We start from the raw sequence: 22469 nt of genomic DNA, 5'->3' as shown, positions 1-22469 counted from the left end.
GACTATGTAGACTGATGTCATTGTAGGATATCAGGTGACTAAAGAGTAGAAATTGTGGGTAAGATTATGAGGAAACACCTAAATGTGAGGCAGCGCTACAGCATGCAATTATCAGTGCTCCTGTTTATAGGGTCAATATGATTACATATAAAAAGTGGGGATCAGTGCGGACACATGTTGTAGAGAATGTTGTAGCTACCACTCTTAATCCCTGCTCATGGAAATTATACAAATGGTTTGAAAACTAACCAAATTATATTTTATACACTTAATCATACAATAAATTGTAATGTGGTCATCATGTGGGTTGTGGTTCTGATCCAAATCTGTAATGGTCTTCTCGCTAGCATGGTCCTGATATAGTACAACATTGTATGTTAAGAAAAAGAAGGTGTGGGTAAATGTGTATCCCTCTGGGTCCTTCCTGGTTTATGGTTTCATTCTTCCCTGAGCCCTTTCTAGCTTGCTTGCTCCCTTCTTCCCTGCTCCATCCATCACTCATTCCCTGCTTCTAATTTCCTCCCTGGAAAGCAACCAATTTTTAGTCACTAAAGCTCTACCCTGAGAACTTCATCTAATGCTAACAACTTCCCAAAGGCCCTACCTCTAAACACCACTATCACATTAGGTTCTAAGTTGTCTATACCTCAGAATGGAAATTCACTTGAATCACTGATGTTGGAAGGGGCAAACTGTATTCAAACCACAGCAAATTGAAGTACACACATGTATTCATCCACACAAAGACATGTACATGAATGTTCACAGCAGCACCACACCTAAAAGCCCTAAGTAGGGAGAAATCTAAATGTTCATTAGCAGATAAATGCCTACACAAGCTATGAAACATCTACACTATGAAATATACTCAGAACATATAAAGGGCAAAATATTAATACACAGCAAGTGAATCTCAAAAGTACTATGTGAAAGAAAGAAAGGATGAAAAGAAGAAAGGAAGGAAGGAAGAAAACCAAAAAGAGAAAGAGAAAGAAAGAAAGAAAGCCAAATTCATTTATACAAAAACTCTACAAAAGGCACAATAAAAGGACAAAAGTCAAACCTATGATCGCAAGGAGCGAGGTCAGAGAAGGAGATAACTCCAAGGTCAGCAGGAAGTGTTTTAGGATGAGAGAGCTTTCTATCTTCTATGTCAAGATATAAAATGTACTGTAAAGATTATGTATCCACTTATGAAAATTCATCAGACTGAACATTTGAAATGGATTTTAGGTTATGTAAATAACTTAATCAAAATAACATTATCTTCATAATACCATGATATGATTATGAACACCAAACAAAAAAATGGAAGCATATTACAAATGTACAAAAATCTCACCATCTAATTACTAAGGTATAAGACACAAAAGCCTTTCTAAGCAGCAACAATGAATACTCTTTACAAATCAAGCTTAAAAGAAACAAGTAACAGGCAAACCTGCTGGAGATTCACAGAGGAACGACAAAAACCTGAACACAAGTCATAGCTCCATGAATGAACAGAGATACTAGGAAGGCACTGTATACCAGCAGAGCTTATTGAATTTCTTAATGGACTGGAGACAAAGAAGAATCAAAGCACATTCAAATACTGGAATACCTATACAGGCATTTTACCTGGATGTTACTGAAGAAGGAACTAGATCCCATGTTAAGCTGCATTGGGTGAGGCAGTGCTGGAGAGCTCACCAGGTAGAGATGATGAGGAAAAGCTGGTAAGCTTACCAACCCAGCTACCACCCAGGCCCAGAACAGGTCTATGAGTTGGCCCACATAAACAGACACTGAATCTATAAACTGTTGGAGCATGTGAAGGGGATGAACTGACAGATTCAAAACAGCAGAATCTTCACAACACAGGACAACAGGATATCCAAGAGAAGCTCGAGTGACAGCCCAATATCAGTGGTGTAGCAGAAGCCAGAAACCTTGAACCAGACCAAGAACTTGTGGCAATGAACACTTACAGGTAAAAATGAATAGACTAAAGGACAAACTGTGTGTCTCAACAGACCACACTAGACAAACTTCTTTTGGTTTCTGGTTTGTTTTCTTCAGTTTGGTTCTTGGTTTTTCTTTTAAATTTGGTTTTGTTTTGTGGGGTTGCAAGGGCAGATGTCGGATGTGAGAGGATGGGGAGATAAGTGGGATCCAAAAGAATAATGTGAAATCTACAAAGAATCAATAAAATTAAAAAGAAAAAATATAATACCATTGAAACATCAAATGTCAACTTCACTTTTGGGCATCTGCTGACTGTCCCATTTTAAACCAAAATATACCCACCCACCGCAACTCCCACACTCAGAACTTCCTATTATTCTTTTCTGCTTCATTTTAAATTGTGTCATTTAGGATCTAAAGACATCAGATAATATAACTTACTTACTTAGTTATTACTTTTCTCTCAGTAACAGACTAAGTTCTAAAAGGCAATGTAACCCGCCTTACTCACTATTTGATACCCATACCTAGTATGCAAGGCCAGTAATACTTAGCAAATGAGAAGAGAGAGAGAGAGAGAGAGAGAGAGAGAGAGAGAGAGAGAGAGAGAGAGAGAGAGAGAGAGAGAGAGAGAGAGAGAGAGAGAGAGAGAGAGAGAGAGAGAGAGAGAGAGAGAGAGAATGTATGTGTGTGTGTGTGTTTGAAAAGATCAGGAAAAAATTGTGTGTTCAGAATTGGCTACATCAAGTATGAGACATTCCTAACTAAAGAAGACCCAGGGAATACAACAGATAATGGCTAAAGCTATGCAAAGACATGGGATCTAAAGATGGACCTCTATTTCTATAAGTACACAACTAAACTCTAAATGTGTCATTAAACCCAACCAAAAAAAAATCCCTATTACTTCTCCAGTGCTGAACATAGGTAGCTTTATATAACCAACTTTACATACTGCCAAGTACAATTAGAGAGCAAATAATTCTGGCCACACAATCATATATATGGAATCATTCAGGTAATTTCAAAGTAGATACTCATTTTTCTGCATCCTTCAGTCCTGGCAGCATTGTAAGAACTCTGGGTCCTTAATACAAACCTGCCACCAGGAAAACAATGGCAGACTCACTGCAAAAAGACTCTGAAGGATTCTTACAATTGGATTTAGCCACTTCCTTGAATCTGGAATTTGAGGATCACTTTTATTCAAGGGAGCAGATCCAGAAGAACAGAGGTAGACAACGGGTGGACATTTAATGCATAGAACATGAGAGACATATTTGTAATAGGATATCGCTGACCAGAACCCCTACTTTCTGCTGAAAAACAATGTCCCAAAGTATCCTCAAAGAAAATGGCTTCTTCAGGAGCATAAAAGACCCCAGAATAAGCTCTAGTCCTGCAGACCAACTGCCCCGCCCCTGCCAACATGGAATACAGTGAGCCAGTCTGCTCATTTGGTATTCATGAAGTCTGACCACATGGCAAATGCCCAGGGGGAGCTCAATTGCTGTAAACAGAACTGTGCAGAAGGAAGGCTGATGATTCTAGGAATTAAAAAAAATATTACAGTAAGTTACCAACTGAAGGGACTTTATAAACATCTAGTCTAACCACTCATTTTCCAGGAGAAACTCAGGGCCTGTGTCAGCAGTTGGAGACACAGTGGCAGAAGAAACCCCCCCTGTGTGGGCCAGACATCAGATCTGTCATCAGACCACCTGGGGCTGAATGCAGCTAGCCAACAATTAACACATGGGTTTTGGGCAAGTTTCCCTCTCTAAGTGCTCCATCACCAGTGAAATGGGAATGGTAGAGTGTCAAACAGAAGTGGAACAGGATACACTGCAGTACACTTTAGTATGATGCCTGGCATGAGGCTGAAGAGCAATCACAGTTGTTACTACCATGACTGTCAGGGGTCATTAAAGACCAGTTCTTACTAAGTCTGTTCCCGGGTCACTGGTTCTCATGCTAAACTCAACTTCCCCAGCTTGTCTGTCTAGATAGCTTCTTTGGGAATACTGGAACCACATAGGAGACTTTGCACAAAAGGCTGTTCTCTCCCTAACACCTCCTAAGCAAGGGTTCTTCTAGCCCATGCCACTGGGCAGGGTGAGGCACCATCTGACTTCAGGCTGGGAAGGGCTGGGTGGGAACCCTCAGTCCCAACCACTCATGATGATAAGAAGTTAGCTCCTTGGTGAGCCCAAAAGCCATTAACAAAATACCAGCAGAACAAAGAAAACAGCAAAAAAACAAAAGTCTTTCTGTGTGTGGAGAATAATTGCAGCTAAGCATCATCTTTATATAGGAATCAAACTTTGTGATTTATTTCAAATAATTGTCTATGAACATGAGCAGTCAACATTCAGTCACCTTCATTTTTTAATCTACAGGGACCTTCTGATATCCTGAACATTGACACAGACAGCATGGAATATGTAAATCATACAATTGAATATATAAATCCTAAAATCCACCTGTGAAGGCTTCATTTGCTAACAATAGTGTCATTATCGTCTGTCATCGTTTGATATCTGTTGCTGTGATGAACACCATAACCAAAACCAACTTAGGGGTGAGAAGAGGGTTTATTTCATCTCACATACCTTGTTTACAACTATCACTGAGGGATGTCAAGGCAGGAACTCAAGCAGAAATTGAAACGGAATCCACAGAAGAACACTGCTTACTGGATCACTCCCTGGTTCATGATTATCAAAATTTCTTATACCTAGGCTGGTACTACCCAAAGTGGGCTCAGCCCTCCCACACCTACTAGCAATCAAGAAAACGCCCCACAGACATGCCCACAGACCAGTGCAAAGGAGACAATTCTTCAGTTGAAGGGCATTCCCCCAGGTATGTCAGCCAAGAAGAGCCATCATATCAGCTTGATATCATTAGTATTTGAACACCAAGAGTTTTCTTCAGTGAAGACAGACGCTGATCCCTTCATAAAAAGATAAAAGGGTTGGCTCCTAGTGGGCAGTTTCCATACTCATATGATATAGTCATAGTTATATAGTCACGAAAACTATGAAAGGAAGGAGAGAAGCAACAGGCATACAGGGCCAGAGCTGACATCACATTTGGTTTGTCACATGATAAAGAGTCTGTTGCTCTGCAACAAATGATGACTAGAGGGGCACAAGGAGCCAGTCAATACAGTGTTGGTTTTAATTCTGAATAAGCAAAGGTAAATCAATAATTTACTCTGTAATCTCAATAGTGGAGTATTCTCCCTTGTGTGAGAACTTTTACTACCTCTAAGCCAAGAAAACATTTACTGAGGATTTTTCTCAAAATTACCAGACTAAGCACCCACCTGGTAGATGGTTAAAAGAAAACAAGCTGTAGAAATGACAGACATGAATGGATCAGAAATCCAGTCAGAGCTTAGAAGAAAACTTTCCTTTCACTGGCCAGTTACTGAAACACAAAGCTACAACCTGCTACTACTACACAAATGTCCTGACAAAAAGGGTGGTGTTACCCTCTTTGTCAAACAACAGTGGGTTTAGCAGCAGCAGTGTAGTAGTAGTAGTAGTAGTAGTAGTAGTAGTAGTAGTAGTAGTAGTAGTAGTAGCAGCAGCAGTAGTAGCAGTAGTAGTAGTATAAGTTTTACTACAAATAACAGTAACCAAAATGCGTATTTGTCTATTTGATACTAATAGCCAGCATTTACCAAGTGCAAATGGTCTCATATGAAGAAATTTATACTCATTAAATTCTGTCCACATCCTTCAGAGAGGTAAGGTAATACTTTCCACTTTACAGTTGTGGGAACAAAGCCTTCAGAAAAGTAAATAACCATCTGAGTCCACAAGGCAAGTGAGAAGTATGGGATTCCAGTGGTCATGGGAGTAGGTCTTTCCAGGGAACCTTTTCTATGCTCTGGAAATGTTCTCTAACTGTGCTGTCAAATGTTGGCTGCCGGCCAAAACATGTCTACTAGGCACTAGAAAGGTGGCTGGTGTGACTATAGAATTGAATTTTCATTTCTGCTTAAGATGGATTGATTTACATTTACACATCCATGAGGGACTATAAGATGCACACTGGACAGGCACCCTGGGCCAGTAGCTGAAAGCTAGTGCTGACTGTGAGCTAGGAGGGACATTCAAATTGTTAAAAGAAAAACAAGGACCAGATAAATGGCTCAGTGGTTAAGAGTTCTGTTGTTCATTCACAGGACAAGACTTTGGTTCCCATCACCCATGTCATCTGGCTCACAACTGCTTGAAGCTCCAGATCGAGGATCCAGCATACACACACACAAACACATACACACACACACACACACACACACACACACACACACACACACACACACACACACACACACAAGAGAGAGAGAGAGAAAGAGAGAGACAGAGAAAGAGAGAGAGAGAGAGACAGAAAGAGAGAGAGAATGTAAAAAATTTAAAAGACTAAAATAAGTACTAAAGAAGTCTAGGCACCCATGATCATAACTCTTGAAGGAAAAAAGATTAAGCACATGTCTTCCTTTAAATATTAATAATAATAAGATGACAAGAACTATGAGAGCATCTCCCTATTTTCAATTATATTATTTAAGTGACCTGAGTCTGAACTAAGACAAAAATGTAGACCAAGACATATCTCAGCTAAGGTCTAGACTGCTCTCCTCTAAATAACATGTCACAGTCACTACTTCTATGTTCCTTACCTGTGTTTGATATATATATATATATATATATGAAGCACTCTTATTTACATATCTATCCCACATGCCCTCACTCTCCCATCCTCCCATGCTTCCCACTGCCCCCACAAACCAGCCACCACCCAATCCCCAGGAATAGTGAGGCCCTCCACATGGGATAATCAAAGTCCATCACATCATTTAGAGGAGAGCACAGGCCCTCCTTCTTGTATCTAGGCTGCAATAGTATTTCTCGGTAGGTAATCAGTTCCCAAAGTCCATTTGTGATCTAGGGATAAACACTGGTTTCACTGTTAGAGGTCCCATAGACTGCCTTGGCTTCCTAGGTGGCACCCACATTCAGAGAGCTTGATTTGGTCCAATGCTGGTTCCCCAGCTTTACAGCTAGGGACTCCATGGTTTCATTAGATCAGGTCAACTCTTTCTGGTGGTTTCTCCAGCACTATCTTGGCTCCATTGCTCATCTCTCCTCCCTCTCTGCAACTGGATTCCAGGAATACGGCTCTGTGTTTAGCTGTGCATGTCTGTTTCTGCTTCAGTAACCTACAGGGTGAAGGCTCTAAGAATGGTAAACAAGGTAGTCATCAATCTCATTATAGAGGAAGGATATCAAAAGTAGCCCCTTCACCACTGCCTAGATTATTAATTGGGGTCATTCCTGTGTAACTCCTAACATTTCCCCTGTGTCAGACCTCTCTCCAAACCTGTACTGGCTCCCTATGTCAAGGCATCTCCTTTCTTGCCCTCCTCTATTCTCCCCTGTCTCAGTCTTCCTGTTCTCCTCCCCTCTCCTCTTCTCACACTCTCCCTTTCCCATGTCCCTCCTCTCCCCACCCCTACTCCCAGTTTGATTAGGGGTTATGTCCCCCTCGCCTTCTTCAGGGGACCATGTGTTCTTCTCTTGGGGTCTTCATTGTTTCCTAGCTCCTCTGGTGGTGTAGATTGTAGGCTGGTAATCCTTGGCTCTATGGCTAAAATCCATATATATGAGTGAGTACATACTATGTTTGTCTTTTTGTGACTGGGTTACCTCACTCAGGATGGTTTCTTCCAGTTCCATACATTTTCCTGCAAATTTTAAGGTTCCACTTTTTTATACACTTAGTAGTACTACATTGTGTATATGTACCACATTTTCTCTATCTATTCTTCAGTTGAGGGGCAACTAAGTTGCTTCCAGGTTATGGCTATTAAAAATAATTCTGCTATGAACATAGTTGAACATATGCCCTTGTTGTATGAATGTGCATTCTTTGGGTATATGACAAGGAGAGAATTGTTGGATCTTCAGATAGACCGATTTCCATTTTCCTGAGAAACCACCATACTGGTTTCCAAAGTGTTCATACAAGTTTGGACTCCCACAAGCAATGGAGGAGTGTTCTTCTTTCTCCACAGCCTCTCCAGCATAGACTGTTATTGGTGTTTTTTATTTTAGCCATTCTGGCTGGTGTAAGATGGTATTTCAGAGTTGTTTTGAGTTGCATCTCCCTGATGGGTAAGGATGTTGAGCACTTTCTCAAGTGTCATTCAGCCATTTTAGATTCCTCTATTGAGAATTCTCTATTTAGTTCTGCACACCACTTGTAATTGGATTGTTTGGTGTTTTGGTGGCTAGCTTCTAAAGTTCACTATATATTTTGGAAATACCTCTGACAGATGTGGGGTAAGTGAAGATCTTTTCCCATTCTGTGGGCTGCCATTTTGTCTTGCTGTGTCCTTTGCCTTACAAGCTTAGGTTCAGGAGGTCCCATTTGTTAATTGTCGATTTCAATGTCTGTGCTACTGGTCTTATGTTCAGGAAGCATTCTCCTGTACAAATTCATTTAAGAGTACCTCCCACTTTATCTTCTAAGAGTTTCAGTTTAGCTGGATTTATGTTGAGGTTTTTGAATCATCTAGATTTAAGTTTTGTTAATGGCAATAGATATGCATCTCTCTGCAATCTTCTACATGTCTGCATCCACTTATGCCAGCACCATTTGTTGATGGTTTCTTTTTGTCATTGTATAACTTTAATTTCTTTGTCAAAAATCAGATGTTCATAGGTATGTGGGATGATATCAGGGTTTTCAATTCAATTCCATTGGTCTACCTGTCTACGTTCATGCCAATACCAGGCTGTTTTCAGGACTATGGCTCTATAATAGAGCTTGAAGTCAGGGATGGTGATGCCTCTGTAAGTTCCTTTATTGTACAGGGTTGTTTTGGCTATCCTGAGTTTTTTTGTGTTTTTTAAAAAGGTGAGTATTGTTCTGTGTTGGGATTTTGATGCAAGATTGCCATTTTTGCTGTTAACCTACCTTTCCAAGAGCATGGGAGGTCTTTCCATTTTCTGGTATCTTCTTTAATTCCTTTCTTTAAAGACACAAAGTTCTTACTGTACAGGTCTTTCACTTGTTTGGTTAGCATTGCCCCAAGATATTTTATGTTGCTTGTGGCTATTGAAAGGGTGATGCTTCTCTGATTTCTTTCTCAGCACATATATCATCAATATACATTAGGGCTACTGATTTTTTTTTAAGTTAATTTTGTATCCTGCCACTTTGCAGAAGGTGTTTATCAGCTACAGGAGTTCCATGGTAGTTTTTCAGGTCATATCAACTGCAAATAGTGAAAGTTTGACCTCTTCCTTTCCAATTTGTATCTCCTATTGTTGTCTTATTGCTCTAGCTAGAACTTTAAGTACAATATTGAAGAGATATGGAAAGAGTGGATATCCTTGTCTTGTTCCTGATTTTAGAGGAATCACATTGAGTTTCTCTCCATTTAGTTTGAAATTGGCTATTGGTTTGCTGAATATTGCTTTTTATCATGTTGATGTATGTTCCTATTATTCCTGATCTCTCCAGGGCTTTTATAAGGAAGGGGTGTTGGATTTTGTCAAAGGCTTTTTCAGCATGTAGTGAGATGATCATGTGGTTTTTCCTTTTCAGTTTGTTTATATGGTTGATTACATTGATGAATTTTCATATGTTGAATCATCCCTACATCCTTGGGATGAAGCCTACTTGATCATGGTGGATGATTTTTCTGATGTGTTCTTGGATTCAATTTGCCAGTATTTTAGCATCAATGTTCATGAGCGATATTGGTCCATAGTTCTCTTTCTTAGTTTTATCTTTGTGTGGCGTGGGTACCAAGGTAATTGTAGCCTTGTAAAACGAGTTCAGCAATGTACCTTCTGCTTCTATTGTGTGGAACACTTTGGGGAGTATTTGTATTATCTCTTCTTTGAATTTCTAGTAGAATTCTGCTCTGAGGCCATCTGGGCCTGAGCTTATTTTGGTTGGGAGACTTTTAATGACTTTCTACTTTTTTATGGGTTATAGGTCTATTTAAATTGTTTATCTATCCTTGATTTAATTTTGGTAAGTGATATCTATCTGGAAAATTGTTCATTTTCTTTAGATTTTCAAATTTTGTAGAGTACAGGTTTTTAAAGTAAGACCTGATGATTCTCTGAATTTCTTCAGTATCCGTTGTTATATCCCCTTTTCATTTCTGACTTTGTTAATTAGCATGCCCTCTCTTTGCCTTTTGGTTAGTTTGGATAAAGTTTGTCTATCTTGTTGATTTTCTCAAAAAATCAACTGTTTGCTTTATTGATTCTTTGTATTGTTTTCTTTTTTTCAACTTTATTGATTTCAGCCCTCAATTGGATTATTTCCTGGTGTCTACTCCTTCAGGGTGAGTTTGCTTTTTTTTGTTCTAGATCTTTCAGTTTTTCTGTTAATTCTCTAGTGTGACTATTCTCCAGTTTCTTCATGTTGGCACTTAGTGCTATGAACTTTCCCCTTAGCACTACTTTCAAGTGTCCCATAAGTTTAGAAATGTTGTGTCTTCATTCTCATTAAATTCTAGGAAGTCTTTAATTTCTTTTTGTATTTCTTCCTTGACCCAGGAATGGTGCAATTGTGCATTGTTCAATTTCCATGAGTTTGTAGGGTTTCTGCAATTTGTATTGTTGTTGAATTCTAACTTTAAGGCATGGTTATCCGATAGGATACAAGGGGTTATTCCAATTTTTTTGTATCTGTGGAGGTTTGCTATGTTGCCAAGTAAGTGGTTGATTTCAGAGAAGATTCACTGTATAGCTGAGAAGAAGGTATATTCTTTTGTGTTTGAATGTAAAGTTCTATAGATGTCTGTTAATTCCAATTGGGACATAACTTCTGTTACTTCCTTTGTTTCTTTGTTACGTTTTTGTCTGGTGGTCCTGTCTAGTGCTGAGAGCAGAGTGTTGAAGTCTCCAACTATAAGTGTATGAGGGTTTATGTGTGATTTGAGCTTTAGTAATGTTTCTTTTACAAATGTGGGTGCCTTCAAATTTGGGACATAGATGTTCAGAATTGAGACTTCAACTTGATGGACCTTTCCTGTGATGAATATGATATGCCCTTCAGCATCTCTTTTGATTGATTGTAGTTTGAAGTCTAATTTGATATTAGGATTGCTACCCCTGCTTGTGTCTTGTGTCCATTTGTTTGGAAAATGTTTTTCCAACCTTTTACTCTGAGGTAATATTTGTTTTTGAAGTTGAGATGTGTTTCTTGTATGCAGCAGGATGGATTCTGTCTTCGTATCCATTCTGTTAGCCTGTATCTTTTTATAGGCAAATTAAGACCATTGACACTGAGGGATACTAATGACCATTGATTGTTGACTCTTGTTTGTTTTGGATTTGATGGTGGTGGTGTTATTATGTGTGGGTCCCCGCCCTTTTATGTTTTCATGTTTGGTTTAAGTGGGATTATCTATTGCCTATGTTTTTGTGAGTGCATTGATCTTCATTGGGTTGGAGTTTTCCTTCCAGTGAGTTCTGTATGGCTGGATTTATGGATATTTATTGTTTAAGTCTGGTTTTGTCATGGAATATCTTGTTTTCTCCATCTATAGTGATTGAACACTTTGCTGTGTACAGCAGTCTGGGCTGGCATCCATGTTCCCTTAGCGTTTGCAGAACATCTATCCCGGTCGTTCTGGCTTTCATATTTCCCATAGAGACATCGGGGTTATATGGATAGGCATACCTTTATATGTTCTTTGTTATTTTTCTTTTGCTGCTCTTAATATTTTTCTTAACTCTGTAAGTTTGCTATTTTGATTATTACATGGTGAGGGGGTCTTCCTTTTGTGGTTCAGTCTATTTGGTGTTCTGTAAGCTTTTTGTTCTTTCATAGGCATATCCTTCTTTAGGTTAGGGAAGTTTTCTTCTATGATTTTGTTGAATATGTTTTCTGTACCTTTGTGCTGTATTTCTTCACCTTATTCTATTACTATTATTCTTAAGTTTGGCCTTTCCACGGCATCCCATATTTCCTGGATATTTTGTATTAGGGATTTGTTGGACTTGAGATTTTCTTTCGTCGATGACTATGTATCTTCTATTTTCTCATCCATCTCTCATATTCTATTGGTTATACTCATATCTATAGTTCCTGATAGCTTTCCTATCTTTTCTATTTCCAGTATCCCTTCATTCTGTGTTTTCTTCATTGTTTCTATTTCAGCTTTCAATAAAAGTCTCACCCACATGAGTTCATTTCATGAAAAAAGTGAGTTGCTGTTAACATCTATACTGAAGGAAGCACAACTCCAAGTCTACCCATGTAGAAGAAACAGATTTCTGAAGAATCTGAAGGGCCTGGTCACAGAAATATCTGGTAGTTTTGACTGATGAATACAGAATGCCTGAGAACCTGGAATTTCCCCATCTAGGAGAAACAGCCTCTATTGTAACCATCAAGTAACTGTGCACAGAGGGAAAAGTGAGACAGGACTCCCTCAAGGACAATTCTCATAGCCACCTCTGAAGAATGTGGTGCCTTTTCAGATGTGGTCCTGAAGTTGAAGGGGGGAAGGGTGTACTAGCATCTCATTAAGGGCACCAACCATTCTCTCAGCAACAACTGAGGGTACATACATTGCCTACTCATCAAGCAAAGGAAGAAAAGGGAAAGTACATCCTAAAACACAGTCTATTGGAAGATCACAAGCCTCTGCTCAGGCTTAGGCTTTCCAACAGTTAATGACAGGGAAAGGGGACCAGGGGAAAGGATTGTAACTAGGCACTATAGAGCTCTGCATTCCTTATCTTATTTCACTTAGTTCAACACAGGCCCCAGTAAATACAACCCTAGTTCATCAAATCTAACATTACACTTATTATAACCACATTATTTTATTTACCAATAGGAAAGAAAATGCTGCCAAAATAACTGAAAGATGATGTGGACCAAATGACAAAACAGTCTAAAATACAAAACTGGGGCAGACAAGGTGTTTCCTAGATTTTTTGGAATGTGATATTTTTCAATATAATTCCAAAAGAAAACTGTCTAGTATTTCCTTGGCTTTGCTCCCTCTCCACTTTGTCAAGCCTAGTAGTCACTCTGGAACAATAATTCCCCAATAAAGTCTCTTAATAATTTTTTATGCTTAAAAGGCATTTCCAAGAATGACCATGGGTACTTTAAAAGGAGCAAGACACCACCACCACCAAAGGCTACCTCTTCAGGACCTGGAGGATATCTGGAACCAAGGGAGTTGTCCCACCAGGCCTATTGTTCCACTCCTCCCCCCACCCCATCCCCATAGCACAGGTTTATTCACAGAGGCCTCCAATTTGCAGGGAAAGGGTTTGGATAAACTCAAGGGCTGATTGAGGAATGCAGGAGGAAGTTCTCATGATGATAAGTAGGCTAGCAAAAGCAAACAACAAATAAGACTGTGTTCTTAGAGACATCGGATGTGATGATGGAAAATTACCTCCAATTTTTGTTTTCTTTTAAAGAGTCAATTTGTTCTGTATAAACGCTGGGCAGCTAGTAAAAAATGGCTAGAGAGAGATCACCCTTCCCCCTTCTCAAATGTGATAATACAAACTGAGAGGACTCAGAGGATAGGAAGAAGAAAAAGAAACTGTGGTTGTAATTAAATCAGCCCTGTGTCCAACTGACAACTTTGTAATAAGACCCATGCCTCTTTATATCCCATTTACATCACCATGGACAAGCTTAACCAGCTAATAAATAGGTGGTTGTAGTGTAAACTAGGCATAGCTTCAGCACCATCCCTTCCCTCCCCTTCCTCTTAGCACACTGGTCTGGCACCATGCATACATCTCCATGTGTCATACCTCCAGGAAACACACGGTAGGTTCCCCTCGGCTCTGGAGGCACTTGGGGTACTCATTCTGTATCAAGACAAAAGGATGCTGGTGCCAGACAATTTTTCTGTCCAGGTGTGAGGGACTGGAAAAGGATGTAAGATGCACAAAAGACTGGCTGCTTTCTCCTGCTTCCAGTGAACTGACTGCAAGAAGAGTTCTACCTTCATTAACTGTGCAAAATAGATTTGAACCTCTCTCTCTCTCTCTCTCTCTCTCTCTCTCTCTCTCTCTCCATCCCCCTCCCCCGCCGTCTGTCACACACACCCCTCTGAATTTTTTAAATGCCCACAGGATCCTACAGATTCCCACTTTCAATTCCCCATCATTTCCACGCAGGAGGCAGAAGGTGGGATATATTTCAATTTAGAAGAAAGATGCTGCTTGGTGGCCTTGTTTTAGATCGCAGACATAGCAGAAACTTGGAGTGACAGAAAGACAGGAGGGGCAAAAAAAGACCTATCCTGCTTCAGGGTTCTAACAATTTCACCAAATGTGTTTTGAAACACTCATTTCCATTTCAAAGAATGTGTTTATAAATTACGTATTTCAAATTGCAGTTAAATTATTTTTCCTTAACTCATTAAAATGCCATTCAGTAACCCTACACTGTTAGTAAACCTGTAGTAAGGGGTGGGGTGCAACAACACAACGAGCTATGTCTGGTCTTATTTTTCATGGGTTACATATGTGTTTCCATATTATTACCTACATTCTGCAGTAGACTTGTCATAAGTTAACACAGATTGAATTTGTGACAAATTACATCCTCTCCCCACCCTGGAGTTGTGCAATTAATTTTCTAAACCTAATTTGAAGACTTTATATTTAACTTTACTATTTTTCACCAGGTTATTTCTGGTACATTTCAGGCTACCAAGATTTTCTTGACTCAGGACAAAGTCACTAATCATAATTGCTATCCTTTCCAGCCAGATGCCAACTGCCAATTTGATAAACATGTCTTTATCAAAGTCATTGATAAAAATCATGAACAAGACAGGTCTGAGGACAGGGTCCTGAATCATTCTACCAGAATACTTATTCATGTTAATATTAAGTCAATAATCTACACTTTGGGAAGATATGTTCAAATAAAGACAAATATAACTAAGTGCATTCTTCATGGACCCAGACCACATTCTTTGTGCTGCTCACAAGGCATCTGAGGAGATTTCAGGAGATGCCCTTTGGATAGCTGTGTGGAAGACAAACTACATGGTTTTATTCTCTACTACACAAGTTAAGGTTCTGAGCTGAGGAAGAAGTTAGGAGAAGAAAGACATTTTCAGGTAAGTCTGGGTGGTCCCATGGGCATGAGTGTCCAGTCACAACTGTTGCCCCATGGGTACAGTAGGTCTTCTAATGAAGGAATAACATTTCAAAGCTCTTAGGTAATTTCTTTAACTGGAGAGTGTGGACTCCTAAAGATACTATGCTTTCCCTATAATATGCGTATCTACACTAAAGACTATTTTATAAAGCAGGAACTCAAGAGGTTAACAGTTAAAAACAATTCTAACTGTAACTACATATGACAATACAGGTACACAATTGTGGCCTTTCTAAGTATCTGCTTCAGCTAACTTTTATGTTTCTATGATAAACAGCATGTTTTTTTTTCTTTTCTTTTTTTTTTTAAATTTTATTTTCCAGTTGAAATTTAGATAAGAAACAAGGTTGCTTCACAAGTCAGTTCCAGGTCCCTCTCCCTTTCCCTCCCCTCCTCCCGTGCCCTCCCCCCCCCCCCGTTATCCCCTCATTCCCCCAGGGAGGGTGAGGCCCTCCATGGGGGTGTCCATAGTCTGTCATTTCATATAGGGCAGGGCCTAGACCCTTCCCCAAGAGTTCAGGCTGAGAGTGCACCTCACATTGTTCTATGGGAGTCCAAAGTCCCTGTGTATACTTGGCATGGGTACTGATCTGCTGCCCAAGGCTCAATAGATTCCCTAGGCCTCCTCACTGACACCCAGATTCAGGGGATCTTGATCAGTCCCATGCTGGATTCCCAGGCTGATGCCTGGGATTCAAGAGTTAACCTTTGTCAGGTCAGCTGTTTCTGGGGGTTAAACCAGCCCAGTCTTAATCCCTTTGATCATCAGTCCTCCCTCTCTGTTACTGGCTTTCTTGAGTTCAGCTCAGTACTTAACCAAGGGAGTCTGCCTCTTCTTCGATCAGCCACTAAATGAAGTTTCTATTTCCCAGACTCTCTGGCCATAGGATTGTAGGCTGGCACTCCCCAGATCTATGTCTAAAATCCATATATGAGAGAGTACATGCCATGTTTCTCTTTTTTTGACTGGGTTACCTCACTCAGGATGTTTCCTTCTCGTGTCATCCATTTGCCTGCGAATCTCATGATTCCATTGTTTTTTTCTGCTGAATAGTACTCAATTGTGTAAATGTACCACATTTTCTCTATCCACTCTTCGGTTGAGGGACATCTAGGTTGCTTCCAAGTTCTGGCTATTACAAATAAAGCTGCTATGAACATAGTGGAACAGACATCTTTGTTGTATGAATGGGCATCTTTTGGATATATGCCTAAGAGTGGAGTTGCTGGGTCTTGTGGTAGGTTTATTCCCATTTTTCTGAGGAATCTCCATACTGATTTCCAAAGTGGCTGAACCAGTTGGCACTCCCACCAGCAATGGAGGAGTGTCCCCTTTTCACCACACCCTCTCCAGCATAAATTATCATTGGTGTTTTTGATTTTAGCCATTCTGACAGGAGTGAGATAGTATCTGAGAGTTGTTTTGATTTGCATTTCCCGGATGGCTAAGGATGTTGAGCACTTTCTCAAGTGCCTCTCAGCCATTTTAGACTCCTCTATTGAAAACTCTCTATTTAGTTCTGCAGCCCACTTTTTAATTGGGTCTTTGGTGTTTTGGAGACTTGCTTCTTGATTTCTTTGTAAATTTTGGAGATCAACCCTCTGTCAGATGTGGGATTAGTGAATATTTTTTCCCATTCTGTGGGCTGCCTTTTTGTCTTGCTGTGTCCTTTGCCTTACAGAAGCTTCTCAGTTTAAGGAGGTCCCATTTATTAATTGTTGATCTCACTGTCTGTGCTACTGGTGATATGTTCAGGAAGCTGTCTCCTGTACCAATTCGTTCAAGGGTACCACCCACTTTCTCTTCTAAGAGGATCAGTGTGGCTGGATTTATGTTGAGGTCTTTGATCCATTTGGACTTAAGTTTTGTGCATGGCGATAAACATGGATTGATCTGCATTCTTCTACATGCCAGTCTCCAATTATGCCAGCACCATTTGTTGAAGATGCTTTCTTTATTCCACTGTATATTTTTAGCTTCTTTGTCAAAGATCAGATGTTTGTACGTGTGTGGGTTAATACCCGGGTTTTCAATTCGATTCCATTGGTCTACCTGTCTATTTTTGTGCCAATACCAAGCTGTTTTCAGGACTATAGCTCTATAATAGAGCTTGAGGTCAGGGATGATGATGCCTCCAGACGTTACCTTGTTGAACAGGGTTGTTTTGGGTATCCTGGGTCTTTTGTTTTTCCATACAAAATTGATTATTGTTCTTTCAAGGTCTGTGAAGAATTGTGCTGGGATTTTAATGGGGATTGCATTGAATCTGTAGATTGCTTTTGGCAGGATTGCCATTTTTACTACATTGATCCTACCTATCCAAGAGCATGGGAGGTCTTTCCATTTACTGAGGGCTTCTTTAATTTCTTTCTTTAAAGATTCAAAGTTCTTACAATACAGGTCTTTCACTTGTTTGGTTAGCGTTACCCCAAGGTATTTTATTTTGTTTGTGGCAATTGTAAAGGGTGATGTTTCTCTGATTTCTTTTTCAGCCCTTTTATCATCTGTATAAAGTAGGGCTACTGATTTTCTTGAGTTGATCTTGTAGCCTGCTGTTGGGGAAGTCTTATGTCAATAAAGTACTGTTGAGCCTATAGGGAACCAAGATAGGAGGGACTAGGAGTCCAGGAGAACTCTGGGAAGGAGAAACACAAGAGAGTCAACATGTAATGCTATGCGGGTAGGAAGCCCGGGACTATTCTCCGGTAAGAGAAATACTTAGATTAACAATTATGGGGTAATTACTTAAGTCAGAGGTAGCCAGTAAGAAACAAGCAAGGCCAACAGCTTCATAATTAATATAGCCTCCTGTGTGTTTATTTGGGACTGATGCAGATCTAGAACCAGGCAGGCAGAAAGGCTCCACTCATAGAAAAAGCTTCTTTTTACAGCCTGCCACTTTGCTGAAGGTGTTAATCAGCTGTAAGAGTTCCCTGGTAGGGGGACATAACAACAGACTCTGAGGAAATCCAGAGAATCATTAGGTCACACTTTGAAAACCTGTACTCCACAAAATTCGAAAATTTAAAGGAAATGGATGACTTCCTGGATAGCTATCACTTGCCAAAACTAAATCAAGAACAGATAAGCAATTTAAATAGACCTATAACCCCTATGGAAATAGAAGCAGTCATCAAAAGTCTCCCAACCAAAAAAAGTCCAGGTCCAGATGGCCTCAGTGCAGAATTCTACCAGAAATTCAAAGAACAGCTTATACCAATTCTTCTCAAAGTGTTCCACACAATAGAAGCAGAAGGGTCTTTGCCAAACTCTTTCTATGAGGCTTCAATAACCTTGATCCCCAAGCCACACAAAGATACAACTAAGAAAGAGAACTTCAGACCAATATCCCTCATGAACATTGATGCAAAAATACTCAATAAAATACTGGCAAATCGGATCCAAGAACACATCAAAACAATCATTCGCCACGATCAAGTAGGTTTCATCCCAGGGATGCAGGGATGGTTCAACATACGAAAATCCATCAACGTAATCCACCATATAAACAAGCTGAAAAACAAAAATCACATGATCATCTCACTAGATGATGAAAAAGCCTAAGACAAAATCCAACACCCCTTCATGATAAAGGTCTTGGAGAGATCTGGGATAACAGGGACATACTTAAACATAATAAAAGCTATATACAGTAAACCAACAGCCAACATCAAACTAAATGGACAGAAACTCAACGCAATTCCTCTAAAATCAGGAACAAAACAAGGCTGTCCACTCTCTCCATATCTTTTCAACATGGTACTTGAAGTTCTAGCTATTGCCATACGACAACAAAGGGGGATCAAAGGGATACAAATTGGGAAGGAAGAGGTCAAACTTTCACTGTTTGCAGACGATATGATAGTTTACATCAATGACCCAAAGAATTCTACCAGGGAACTCTTACAGCTGATAAACAGCATGGTTTTAAAAAAAACTTGAGAAAATAAAGGATTTACTTCATTTCCCAGGTTATAGCTTAGCTCCTTTCAAGTTGGTATTTGGCATCCAATAATCAGATTGGAATACAATAAAAAAATATAGTTCAAACAATAGTGACTCTTTTCAACTATTCTACAAATTTTATATGTACAATTCCACCTGAATTGAGTCCACGTAGAGGGTGCTGGCAATTGTTTACCTCTGCATAGATCTGTGCTGTAAGTGCATTTATTGTAAGAAGCTACAGTAACTATAGACATATCATCTATAGATCAGAGCTGATGAACAGCAGTAAAATTTAAGAAGTAAACAACTATGTATTAGAAATAGTTTTATCCTGCTGAGTAAGAGAAATACCTGTAGACCTTCCTTCAGATTTTTAAGAAAATTCTGACCCTGGCTGAACACAAGGACACCTGAGAGAAATGGAACTCAATTCTGGCTCCATACACCTAAATACTCTAGGCCATGCTGCCTCGTTTGTGGTAGTACTTGAAGTAGGGTACAACAGTTTTGTTTCTTTTAATAGAACATAACTATGCCAGTAAGAAAGAGAAGGCAAACCTAACACATTCCACAGGCAACATGCTAAATGGTCTAGACCTAGTGAGGATTTTCAAATGAAGGGATCAAGGAAAAGACGTGCATCTAGAAAACTCAATCCAAATGTCCAGGCCTTTCAGCTGACACAAGGCTTCACACTCTGGCCAGGAGGCAAACACAAATGACTTCCTCAAAGATTTAATTCAATCACATAAGAAGTCATGTAAGTGGCTTACTATATTTCAAATACTACAAAAAAATGATAAAACTATGACTTGTAGATTTTCATAGTCAAAAAAATATAGAAAGTTTCTAAGCACACTTAACTTGAAGCATACTCTGTCTTACCCATAGGCCTTAGCACCCTCAACTGTGCTCAGGGGGAAGAGGGGCAATCCACATGGTCTTCAAAAGGACATGAGCAAGCCAGTGTCTTGTCCCTCATAGCACTTATACTAAGATAGACCAAACTATGGACACTGGGATAACTAGTGCAAGTCCCCTGACTGCCTTATGTTACTTCCAAACAGCAGCATACTCCCAATGGTGGATGGGTAATTGCAAGTTGAGCTGCTCAGTCAGCCTGAAAACACCATGGCAGTTTGAACGTTCCTTTCTTACTTAGGTTTTGGGCAGAATATTCATCAAATAGGCTGGGAATGAAAGATTAACATCTCCAACTAGGGTCTAGGAAACTGGGGTCATACATTTTACTTGTGCACTGCTTATTATGGATTTAATGTGATCTCTGTGGAGGGGCAGCAATAGTACTAAGGCTTGAACCAAACATCCTGTTCATGCAATGCAAACAGTCTACTAATAAATTATTACACACCCCCAGTTCTTAATGATTCTTAACCTTGGTGTCTAAGCATCCAACCTCATGACTAGAAATAATATTACTTATTCTCCAGGTGAGAATAAGGACTGATATCCGTGAAAAAAACTGCCCCTAGGTCTCATAGAAATGTTATACTCATCTAGAAAGCTACATCCATCTCTAACATTGGAAATTTACCTAGAATTGGGAACAGTTGACAGACAAAAACAGGTTAAACAGCATCCAAAGACTGGTTCCTGACATACCTTCTAAGTGTTACCACTACTTGTGAGAAGGGACAGTCAAGGTCCTTGTCTTTGTGTGTCTTGTTTGTTTATATTACTGTAGACCGAACACTGGCCCTCTTGCATGGTATGTAAGCTCTTTTTTACTGAGCTAAGTTGACAGCCCTCATACTATGTTTTATTTTGCAACAGCCTTACTAAGTTGCAAAATATACTTGAATAACTGTGTACTGGGTTTAAAATCCTCCTACCTTCAATCTCAAAGTGGCTAGAATTATATATCTGTGCCACTAGTCTTGGACTTGATTGTTTATTTTAATTGAGAAATCACATAAAAAGTACTGTGAAAGCATACGCATTCAAAAAAAAACTGCTGGGCCTTGGTGACACACGCCTTTAATCCCAGCACTCAGGAGGCAGAGGCAGGTGGATCTCTGTGAGTTCGAGGCCAGCCTGGTCTACAGAGCAAATTCCTACGAAACAATACAGAGAAACACTGTCTCGGAAAAAAAATTCGGATATACAAAACTTAAGTCCAAATGGATCAAAGACCTCAACAAAAACCCAGCCACACTGAATCTCTTAGAAGAGAAGGTAGGTGGTACCCTTGAACAAACTGGTACAGGAAACCGCTTCCTGATCATAACACCATCAGCACAGACACTAGGATCAACAATTAATAAATGGAACCTCCTGAAACTGACAAGATTTGCAAGGCAAAGGACACAGTCAGGAAAACAAAAAGGCAGCCCACAGAATTGAAAGAGATATTCACCAACCCCACATTTGACAGAGGGCTGATTTCCAAAGTCACCAAAACACAGAATAATCCAATTAAAAAGTGGGGTAAAGAACTAAATAGTGGATTCTCAATATAGGTTTCTAAAATGGCTGAGAGACACATAAGAAAGTGCTCAATATCCTTAGCCATCGGGGAAATGCAAATCAAAACAATTCTGAGATACACCTTACTCCAATGACAGTTTATGCTGGAGGGGATGGGGAGAAAGGAGAACACTCCTCCACTGCTGGTAGGAGTGCAAACTCGTACAGCCACTTGGAAATCAGTATGTCGGTTCCTCAGGAAAATGGGAATCAGTTTACCACAAGAGCCAGCAATCCTACTTTTAGGTATATACCCAAAAGATGTACATTCATACAACAAGGATATCTGTTCCACTATGTTCATAGCAGCATTATTTGTAATGTCCAGAACCTGGAAGCAACCAAAATGTCCCTCAACTGTAGAACGGATGGAGAAAATGTGGTATGTATATACAATGGAGTACTACTCAGCGGACAAAAAAAAATGGAACCTTGAAATTCACAGGCACATAGAGCAAAGGAGTACCAGCCTACAATCCACACCACCAGAGAAGCTAGGAAACAAGGAGGATCCTAAGAGAGACAGACATACATGATGCCCCAGAGAAGGGGAAAGGGACAGGATCTCCTGAGTTAAGTGGGAGCATGGGGGGAGGGGAGAGGGAGTTAAAAGAAAGAGAAGGGGAGAAGAGGAGAGGAGAGGAGGACAGAAGAGAGCAGAAAGATCAAGACAGGGGAAGAATAGAGGAGAGCAAGAGATACCACAATAGAGGGAGCCATTATAGGTTTAAAGAGAAATCTGCCACTAGGGAAATGTCCAGAGATCTACAAGGTTGACTCCAACTAACAATCTAAACAATAGTGGAGAGGCTATCTTAAATGCCCTTCTCTGATAATAAGATTGATGATTACCTTATCTGCTATCCTAGAGCCTTCATCCAGTAACTGT

At 39.8% G+C, this 22469-nt stretch overlaps 1 protein-coding gene across 4 annotated transcripts in view; it reads right to left on the bottom strand.

Moving 5' to 3' along the window:
- Fars2 (phenylalanyl-tRNA synthetase 2, mitochondrial) overlaps positions 1 to 22469 on the bottom strand; it is a 402667-nt gene that overhangs the window by 225657 nt on the left and 154541 nt on the right. The gene's annotated exons all lie outside the window — the stretch shown is intronic.

This window comes from Mesocricetus auratus, unplaced genomic scaffold, assembly GCF_017639785.1.
Source record: "Mesocricetus auratus isolate SY011 unplaced genomic scaffold, BCM_Maur_2.0 Super-Scaffold_100013, whole genome shotgun sequence".
NCBI classification, from domain to species: domain Eukaryota; kingdom Metazoa; phylum Chordata; class Mammalia; order Rodentia; family Cricetidae; genus Mesocricetus; species Mesocricetus auratus.
Note: the sequence above shows the minus strand (reverse complement) of the source record. Positions and strands in the feature narration are given on the sequence as shown.